We start from the raw sequence: 10,285 nt of genomic DNA on the forward strand, positions 1-10,285 counted from the left end.
TGTGATGCATTACCACTTAGCCTTGGCTCAGCTGAAAGAATGGCAGCAGAAGTGGATTTATTTTCTTTTTTGAAAACCCGAAATATACCTGATAGCATCATCAACCAACTAAAAGATGATAAGGTAGGCTAAATGGTGCCGCCGTTATCTCATTGCATGCTTTGTAGATGGGCTAACATTTAATGTTTTAAGTCTAGTCTAGTTTCGCTAGTTTCTGTGCCTGGGATTTTTAATTTCCTTTTTAAAAACATGTCTTGACATTTTCCCTGCTTCTTACAGATTGACATTAGTGTCATAAACGTTATGACTGATGAGGAATTAGGACAGTATATCATAAGATATGGGGACCGACTTGCACTCCGAGCATTTTGTCGCCAAACAACTGTGACAAACGAAACGTCAGGAGCTGCCAGGTTAGTGAAGTCCGCTCTCATGCAGCAAGTAAGAGACAGACTAATGGGGGCACAACAGAAAACTCCTGTCGACATACTCCTGTCGAGATACTAACTCGTGAGTACGAGATAGTAACTCGTGCTCACGAGATACTATCTCGTGCTCACGAGATAGTATCTCGTGACCACGAGATAGTTAACAAACAAAAAAAATTCGCCCATGTCCCCTTAGGGGCTCCGTACATTATAACTAACACGAATGAATGACAATATAGAGATAGTAGTTCAGATATTGCAAAAAATGGGAAAAAAAATCTTGTTAAACATCTTTTCCTTTCAGTCTTAATCAAAAGTGAAATTTGTCCTGTTGTAGAACAATGAACAGTTAAACCTCCCAGAAAGGAATGTCTTTATCCTTGACTTGATACTCCTCGATCCGTGCAAAAACACTCCCAGTAAACCGTTGAAACAAAACAAAAATTGGGTACCTACACCCCCCCCCCCAAAAAATGATACTGCTCTATACCAAGTAGAATATGTTCTCTGATACTCAAGTGATCCAAGAGCAGAGGTAGGTGATGGTGGCCAACTCGTCTTCAGGAGTGCCAGATTTAGATGAAGGGAGGCCCAAGGTTATTCCACTTGTGAGGCCCCTCCCAATCCCCCACCCTCACGACTAGAGGAAGATGGAAAAGTGTCCATCCATCCATCCATTTTCCAAACCGCTTATCCTGCTCTCAGGGTCGAGGGGATGCTGGGGCCTATCCCAGGGGCGGCAGGTGGGGAGACACCCTGGACAGGCCGCCAGACTATCACACAGGGCTGACATATACACACACACACACACACACACACACACACACACACACACACACACACACACACACACACACACACACACACACACACATTCATACCTAGGGACAATTTAGTATGGCCGATTCACCTAACCTACATGTCTTTGGACTGTGGGAGGAAACCGGAGCCCCCGAAGGAAACCCACACAGACACGGGCAGAACATGCACACTCCACACAGGATGACCCGGGACGACGCCCAAGGTTGGACTACCCCCGGGCTTGAACCCAGGACCTTCTTACTGTGAGGCGACCGAGCTAACCACTGAGCCACCGTGCCGCCTGATGGGAGAGTCTTTTAAACAAAATTGAGTAGAGCTGAGGATGATGATGGCTGTTTAAAATTCCGCAGTTCCCAATTCTTCACAATTCCTTCTCTAAAGGACATAAAATGTAATTTTTAAATACCGTAGTGATTGAAAAAAAATGCATAAATGTTAAAATTAACACTGTGAAAAACTGTTGCAATAACCGAATTTTGTAAACATTTTGTGGAATAAACAGGAATTTTTAGGAAAATGAAATTGTAAGTTTACTGTCATATTCCTTAAAAATAACATTGAGCTTAAAGTTGTATTGCCTGGGAAACGTTAATAAGATGATCATGGCTACCTGGCAGTGACAATGTGACACTTTTAGATCCTACTTTATGTTGTCATTAAACAGCCAGTTTTAAAATACATATTAAGAAATAAAAAAGCTACAGTCATCAAATACACTAAGACTAAAAAAGTTTTTTTCTAGCCTTCCTCATAGCAAAACCATCCAAAAGTTCATCAAAAATTGTTCGTCTAAATTTGTCACTTTCAGTGCACAGAATGCTCAGTGCAGACAACCTCTCTTGAGACATTGTGGCCCTGAATTCATTTTTAATTCTTTTGAGTCTTGAAAAAGACCTCTCTTCTGAGCAGTTAGTGACCATTAAGCTAAGAAATGGCTGCAATATTGCTTCCACATTAGGGAAGGCCATCTGAATTTTTCCTTGCATATAATTTGATAAAGGTCTGTATGAGACAGAGAGTGCTCTTCTGTAGGCCTGTGGCTTTGACTCACGTACAAGTGAGTGCAAAAATCAGTAAGTTTCAGGTCAACACCTTCTGGGTATACTTCCATCAACAGTTCAACACCTTGCTGAATTTCTTGCTTAGATGCTGTCAGCTTAGCAAGAAAGGAAAACATTTGCGCAACATCACTGTACACAGTAGCTCTTCTTCTTAAATTGGCTTCAAGTGCATCTAGTATAGGACCTTTTTTTTTATTGTAAACTTATCTCTTGAAGAGAGCTCATCTAAGGCATCAGGAATAGGTGCACTTCCATCATTTCCTTGCCGTTTCCTTACTCTTTGTTTCCTTGTGATAGTTCTGTAGTTAACATTTGGCAAGGTGGCTTTTGCTTGTTGCTCAAGCTCATCAAAATCTTCTCTAATTTTGCTTAAAAAAATCCTGAAGTGAACTGTTCAAGTTTGCACAAGTACTCAATAACAGTTCTGCTTTCTGCATGGCTTTGCTGACCCTGTAAAAATGACCTAGCACACGGGTCCAAAAATGCAGCATAAACACAAATTCCAGTTCTTCCATTTTCTGCAAAGGATTGTTAGCTTGAAGCCTGGTATCCCCCTTCATTAACATCAGGGTACAAATGACTGAGGGCATCACTGTAACTATGCAAAACAGCTTTTGTGGCTCTTGCATGTTCCTCCCACCTAGTGTCTGACAAATATTTAGGCACTTTTGACCGAGGTTGCAAAAATGATTTTGGAATTGCCCATCACTTTGTGGAGGATGAAAAGAAGGTATACATTTAATTGATAATGACAGTTCACTGCATCAAGGCAGCAATCACAACTGAACAGCCCACCAAATTTAAAGAGTGACCAGCGCATGGAATAAATCTTACAAATTTTTTTTTTCAATGATTTTTGGCTGCATATCATTGTACCTATCGGCCATGTTAGCAGCATTGTGGTAAGACTGCCCTCGGTGTTTTCTAAAGTCAATTTCAAGCTCAGTAGTGAGATATTTAAACACCAAGTCAGCCATGCTTTCCCCTGTGTGGTCTTTTAGCTTAAGGAAAGTTAAAAATCTCTCACTTGGTAAACCGTCTTCAGGTGATACATATCTGATAATTAAAGTCCACTGATCAGTATGTGAAATGTCAGGGGTGGAATCTACTGACAAGCTGAAATATCCAGCCTTCATCATGTCAGCCAGAATTGCGTCCTTAACTATTTTTGTTGCCATGAGTTGGATCATTTCCTCACATACAGTTTTTGACAAATAAGAGGGATTTCCTGATCCGGAATTTCCGTACTGATTTATATGAGCCAGTAAAAATGGACCAGATTTTGCTACTAGTTCTAAAAGACCAAGATAATTACCGTTATTTGGAGATCCAAATTGTTCATTGTCTCCTCTGAATGGTAAGCCTCGTTTTGCAAGACTGCATATTACAGTGATAATTCTCTCCTTGACAGGCCGCCAGTACTGCTGCTCTGCTTTTATTTGCTCCTCTAGATTTGAAGTTAATGTTTGTCCTCTCTTCCATGTTAGGTAGGTCTGCATGACATTCCTGTGCTTCTCTGAGTTTTCATGAGTTTGGATAAGATAGGAGTTTTGCCAACCATAAAACCCTTTAGAAGCTAAAGCTGTAGCAGAAAATGCAAGGTTTGGAAAGAGTTTACAGAAAAAAATAATCAAAAAATGAACTTTTTTTGGGTATAATATTTGGGCAACTTTTCTTAAAGAATTGTTCCTTATTGACAATTATATTGCAAAATCTGAATCAAATCTGCTTCCAAAACCCATTTACAAAACAAGTATGCTTTTCTCTATCGTTAACAAAGACGCTATAAATCAGCATAGTGTAGAGGAGCTCAAGCAGGAGTCGTGACAACTTTCTTTTTCGGTTACACAACGTGCACCATTTATTCCTTCACCATTACAACAACAACAAAAACCCGCGCAGCGGAAGTGTGTCACAGTAAACCCGAACCGAGAAAACAGCAGCTGTAAACCAACGTTCCTAGTATCTCAATAAGGGGAATTATGTATCCCTATAACCACTACAATAGTTTTATTACTAACCTGACTGATGAAAACGGCAACGTCCTCTGCAGATACTTGCACAGCTGTGTTTTCAACTGATCTATCTCACTGCTTTCCCGGGAGAACAAAATCAATACAGAAATCAATGCTAGTGTGGAGTTATCGGCTTAAGACGGTATTATTCTGAAATGGAATGTAAGGCAAATTACCGAAGGGTTGTTTAGAGACTACAGTGAGTTATGACAGCATGTGTAAGAAAGGACTATGTCAGTGTCAAAAATATTATATACCTTGCCGGAGGCCCCCTAGATTTTGAGGCCCTAGGCTTCAGCCTGCCAAGCCTATAGGTATCGGATCTCTTTCAGTTTCTTCTGAGGTTTTCGGTTGTCCCTTTTTCTCAAACAAATGCCCAGTGTTGACCAGATAGCAACAGTTGTCATGTTTCTTGTTGTCAGCAGAGCACTCGTGTTATTGCAGTACTCCACATAGCCACAGTGGGGAATTGCACTACGGATTGTACCTTTAAAGTGCAACTAAACCCTTATGAGACTTTTGCAGGTTTGCTCTCATCTAAATGTGAAAAACCATCTATAAGTGCTGGTCTTATGTTGGGGCCAAGTTGTGTCAGCAGTGCAGGATAAACACACCTGCAGCTAATTAAATCAATGATGGGTCCATTTGATTTAGGTGTGGAGATGAGCGAGCACTGACATAATGACCCATCACGCGGCTCCAGTATGGACCATGTATGTACCCATTTTTTTTGGAAAACTTTATCTTATGATTTTGAAGTTATTGGAATAGTACCATTTTTTTTACCATAATATGTTAAAATCTTAATAGTATGGAAAAATGTAGTACACTAAAAATGCCAGGACGTGTACTTCTTTTCGCCAAAAAGTCCAATGACGACACAATTCCAGAATATACATTGTGCAAGCTGTTTCCGCTAATTAACTCAGGATAGCTCAATAGATTTACAATGTTACAATGGATACTAAACATTTTAATGGCATAGTACAGTCCGTCATCAGCATCAGCAGTAATGCGGATGTTGTACCGGTGGACCATTGTGGTGAAGAGGGAGCTGAGCCGGAGGGCAAAGTTCTCAATTTACCAGCCAATCTTCGTTCCAGTCCTCACCTATGGTCATGAGCTTTGGGTAGTGACCGAAAGGGTGAGATCGTGGATACAAGCGGCTGAAATGAGTTCCCTCCGTAGGGTGTCTGGGCTCAGCCTTAGAGATAGGGTGAGGAGCTCAGACATCCGGAGGGAGCTCGGAGTAGAGCCGCTGCTCCTTCACATCGAAAGGAGCCAGTTGAGATGGTTCGGGCATCTGATTAGGATGCCTCCTGGGCGCCTTCCTTTGGAGGTTTACCGGGCACGGCCAACTGGGAGGAGACCCCGGGGTAGACCCAGAACTCGCTGGAGGGACTACATGTCCAATAGGGCCTGGGAATGCCTTGGGATCCCCCAGGAGGAGCTGGAGGGCGTTGCTGGGGAGAGGGACGTCTGGAGTGCCCTACTTAGCTTGCTGCCACCGCAACCCGACCCCGGAGAAGCGGCTGATGATGGAAAAAAAGTACAGTACGTATCAAACAGTACGTAGCACTGTTTGTACATGGAATATATACTACAGTACTAAGGTATTTGGACACAGCCATCGGCTGTTGTAAATGCTCGCTCATTGCAGCTGTGTTTGTCCCGCTGTGTTTAGGTCAGCCCAGCACTTATAGATAGATGGCCTTTCTCTTTGAGATGGAAGCAAACTCAAAAATGTCGCGCAGGTTTTAGTTGCTCTTTAAATCTGAGTATTCTGCGGTAAATATATATGTACACATGGTGGCGCAATTCATCCACCACCAAGTCTGCAAAGAAGTCTGCGTTTGAGCGCGTACACCCCCCCCCCCCCCCACATCCCCCACCCCAAGCGGTCCCTCTGCATGCCACCGTACAGTTTGCGCTCAGTTTGTCTGTGGACTATTCTTACAGTGTGAAGTGAGCTCTCAGCAGTAGTTAGTTAGCAAATACCAGGAAAGGCCTGGTCATTGTCTTTCTCTCTCACTCCACCTGTCAGCTGGCTAATACAATAGTGAGAGAGGGAGGGAAAAAAAGAAGAAGGATGGAGCTATGGAGGGATGGTTGTTTCAGCAGAAGGAAAAAAAAAACATTTTCCAAATGATGTCATGTGAGCCGTTACATAAACCTGCTGCGGTGTTTATCACATGTGTTCTTCCTGAGGTTTTATGGAGCTAGAGAGAGATTTCTTATGATTAAGTTGAGCGGCAACGTGCTCAAATCAGGATCCAGATCTTTGACGAGGCTTCAGAAGTCTCATATTCTTAAGCAATATGACACGAGAGGGAGCGCTGATATTCAGTGTAACAGTAATAGTTACACTGTAGTTTAAACAGTAATAAGCGACAACAGATTCTGATTTGTTTGTTTGTTTAATCAATTATTTAGCTCCGCCAACAAATAGTTCCACAACTGCTCTCTTGTAGTTGGACCGTTGCCAGGCAACCTGAACACAAACATTTTCCTGCACAGCTTGCTACTTTGTATAGGTCTACACGCGTTACCGCTGCCTAGCTACTTGTATCATGTACATTAATCTGGACGTTCGCAATTTAACTCAAATGTTGTTTGTGGAAATGTATCCATCTTTGCCGTGCAGTTTGTTACAATCTGATATTGATAACGACCGTTAATGTAGTTAACGGTACTAATAGAACACCTGTGCGGCGGAGTGATACATATAGTTAAAAGTCCCAGTGCTGTTATACTGAATATCAGCACTCATGGAATGCCTCTTGTCCAATCAAATGACTTGGTTGGAACTAACTGGTTGTATAATTCATATTAACATTGTGGTCTTGAAGTGATAACACTGCATATGCACAGCTTATTGCCGTCATGTGCAATTTGATTGTAACAAACCTGCAGATAGGAACACAGCCAGCAGGGGCATTTAAGAGCAACACTGGCTATTAATCACCACACCGATGGGAAAATGCAGCCTTGGTGCAATGCCAGAGAGTTTTTGGAAGATGTTCCTGGTTTAGATCGAAGTTCTGCATTCAGAGAGAATTTGTTCGGGGTATTTTGGGATGGGCTGAATTACAGCACTCCCATAGTCATGCAAATAATGCAAGAGGTCCTACTCTTGTTTGCAACATCCAAACAGTTGCTCTCATCCAAGTGTTTTGTTTGTTTCAAAATATTTATTCATCAGTCAACTTGAATACCATTTTGTCATTTTTTGGACACTGTAAAACAAAAAAACAAAAAAAGAAAGTCAGTGGTATCCATAAACACTGTGGCCATGTGGGAGTTAAGATGGGGGTAGTGGGCCCCAGTGTCCCCCTTCATCCTGACAGCATTCTTTCACATACTCCATGCTGGGTGATCACTGGAGGAGGCCTTTGAGGAGCGGGCATGGGACAGACAGCCAGGAATTCAATGGGAATTTCTCAAGTGCTGTTAGCCATTAGCCCTGTGTTTTCAAACAGCATTAGCATTGTCTCATTTGTGCGGTGGGCGAGACGGTGCCATTTGGGAACATGGACTTGAGGTGTCTGTCTCTTAACGTGATATGACAACTGAGGACATGTTAAAACGCGGATTTACATGGACAGAATAGAACAGTAGGACCGCTGTGGGGGTTTTCCACAAATCCAGAGAGCAATTGGCTTTATCTGTTGAATTATCCGACTCGCCTGATCAAGCGCAGCTCAAACGGTTTAAAGATCTGAAACTGGATTCTGGTTAAGTCTGTCGAAATTAGCCAATCCTCTCGAATTGCACAACAGCCACAGAGGAATTTACCGTGGTAGCTTTGGCGCCCAAAGACCCGTGGACCTGCTGTTTTACATTATTGGGTATACAGGCTAACTGATAAAGTAATTAAACTCATTAAACATTTGATAGCGATATGCAAAGACTTGTAGGCCCCTTGATGGAAATGTCAAGAAGAAAAAAGAAGGGGTCTCGATTCCCTGTTGCAGTCTAGAAGGATGAAGTTTGTGCAAAGCCTGCCTTATTGCTTTAGACCTCGATTCAAACACAGAGGCATAGCAGGCATGCTTTCTGGGCCTACTGTAATCTCTCCTAACACCTGCCTGCCCCCCAGTCAATCCCCCCCCCAACAGCTCTTGAACAGGAACAATAGACCCGCTTCCCTATCAGAGGAGCAGTCACCCCTTAAGTCCAGTATCTCAGTGGAGAGTCCTAGCCATGGGTCCTGCAGCTGCACTGCAGCAGCAGGACCTGTTAACTCTTATCTGGGGACGCCCAAATCCTGTCCAAAGACTCCTCCAAAGGCCACATTATCTGCGAAAGAAAGCAAATAGCCAATACTGGGAAGGGTTCTGGGTCAGGAGTGGGCTGCATAGTTGAAGGGGAGACGGTCGGAGGGGAGGAGAAAGGGCACGAGATGGCGGGATGGAAAGATGGAGAGCGAGAGAGAGAGAGATTGAGAGAGACACAAACAGATAGAAGAAAGAGAAGGCATTGTCAAGAAGTGAGTGAGTTGGACCGCGACAGATAGAGACCTGCAGACAGCCCAACAGAGGAATGACTGACAAACCAAGCGAGGGAGAGAGAGAGAGAGAAAGAGAGAGACATAGAGGAAGATAGACCGGCAAGATAGAGACAGAGAGAGAGAGAGAGAGAGAGAGAGAGAGAGAGAGAGAGAGAGTGGGCACCGCCAGCTGTGATCTCACCCTCCTCTCCTCTCCCTTGGCAGAGGATTTCAGAAAGCTGCCCTTTTGCGGAAAAATGCCAAGCGCACCACATTCCTCCGCCACACAAAGCCCTCCCTCGACTCAGCTGCACAGCCACAATCAGACAAGGCATAATTATATAATTAGGCTCGTCGATGCAGACAGGCACCCTCAGATGGTGTGTCATATTTATGTTATCAGACAACGGAGACAGTCTGAACGTATCAGGGGAGTAAGTGTAGCGTGTGTGTGTGTGTGTGTGTGTGGGGGGGGGTTTACAGCTGCGGCAGTGTAGAACAGATTGCCATGTTAGAGGATGAGGGGTTGATAGAGTGACCCCTGTGTCTGTGGTCCAGCCATAATCAGGGACTGTATTGTGGCTGTGTGTGTGTGTGTGTGTGCGTGCTTGGAGGAGTGAGTGAGTGAGAGGAGAACAGAAGGAGAGAGAGAGAAAGAGAGAAAGAGAGAAAGAGAGAGAGAGAGAGAGAGAGAGAGAGAGAGAGAGAGAGAGAGAGAGAGAGAGAGAGAGAGAGAGAGAGAGAGAGAGAGAGAGAGAGAGAGAGAGAGAGAGAGAGAGGTGTCTGTTGAGATACTGTGATATGTGGGGAGGTGGGGGAATTTTTTTGGGTCAGACATCCAGACGGTGTGAAGCAAAATAAGGATGTAACAGAAATAGAAAGGTGATTTTCAAAGAGAAGAGAGAGACTATATAGACCGGGAGAGAGAGAGAGAGAGAGAGAGAGAGAGAGAGAGAGAGAGAGAGAGAGAGCCAAATTCACAGTAACCCCATGCCGCTCACCCGCCGTGCACGATATGCATGGACAGGAGTGCCACCGTGCCGTCGAGCAACAGATGTGCAGACTGATGGGTAGATTGGGGCGCACGATACGGGAGTCATTTGGCAGACGAGCATCAGTCGGCCATTAGGAGTGACAGACGGACATATAGCGGCACCTCTGCCCCCCTTGCCCAGGCGCAGTCCACGCTCCAGACGAGAATTGAGTCAGTGTCTCTCGCAGTTGGCCCCCGCCCAGCAATCTCCCCTTGCACCGTGGCCTTGGCCAGGGTGTGTCTCCACTCGCACGGGACAGCACAGAATAGACTATTGTTGATTGCACAAGACAGAAGGTGGCGGCGGGGGGCGGAGGGAGGGGTTGGTGGTGGATTGGGGGTCTCGAGGCGAGGGGTGTGTGTGTGTGAGAGAGGAATTAGCTGGTAGAAAGCAAGCAAGCAAAAATCACATGGACAATGAAGTGTGCCCCCCCCCC

The sequence above is a fragment of the Lampris incognitus genome, chromosome 10 (assembly GCF_029633865.1).
Source record: "Lampris incognitus isolate fLamInc1 chromosome 10, fLamInc1.hap2, whole genome shotgun sequence".
Taxonomy (NCBI): domain Eukaryota; kingdom Metazoa; phylum Chordata; class Actinopteri; order Lampriformes; family Lampridae; genus Lampris; species Lampris incognitus.